Source organism: Bison bison, unplaced genomic scaffold, assembly GCF_000754665.1.
Source record: "Bison bison bison isolate TAMUID 2011002044 unplaced genomic scaffold, Bison_UMD1.0 scf7180017864331, whole genome shotgun sequence".
Lineage (NCBI taxonomy): Eukaryota > Metazoa > Chordata > Mammalia > Artiodactyla > Bovidae > Bison > Bison bison.
In genome coordinates, this window is record NW_011494903.1 from 365,949 (window position 1) to 366,439 (window position 491).

Consider the following 491-nt stretch of genomic DNA (forward strand, 5'->3'; position numbering starts at 1 on the left):
TTTATTTCTTCTGTGATTTTTTTGTTATTCAGCAGCGTGTTGTTCAGCCTCCATATGTTGGAATTTTTAATAGTTTTTCTCCCGTAAATGAGATCTAATCTTACTGCATTGTGGTCAGAAAAGATGCTTGGAATGATTTCAATTTTTTTTAATTTACCAGGGCTAGATTTATGGCCCAGGATGTGATCTATCCTGGAGAAGGTTCCATATGCGCTTGAGAAAAAGGTGAAATTCATTGTTTTGGGGTGAAATGTCCTATAGATATCAATTAGGTCTAACTGGTCTATTGTATCATTAAAATTTGTGTTTCCTTGTTAATTTTCTGTTTAGTTGATCTATCCATAGGTGTGAGTGGGGTATTAAAGTCTCCCACTATTATTGTGTTACTGTTAATTTCCCCTTTCATACTTGTTAGCATTTGTCTTACATATTGCGGTGCTCCTATGTTGGGTGCATATATATTTATAATTGTTTTATCTTCTTCTTGGATT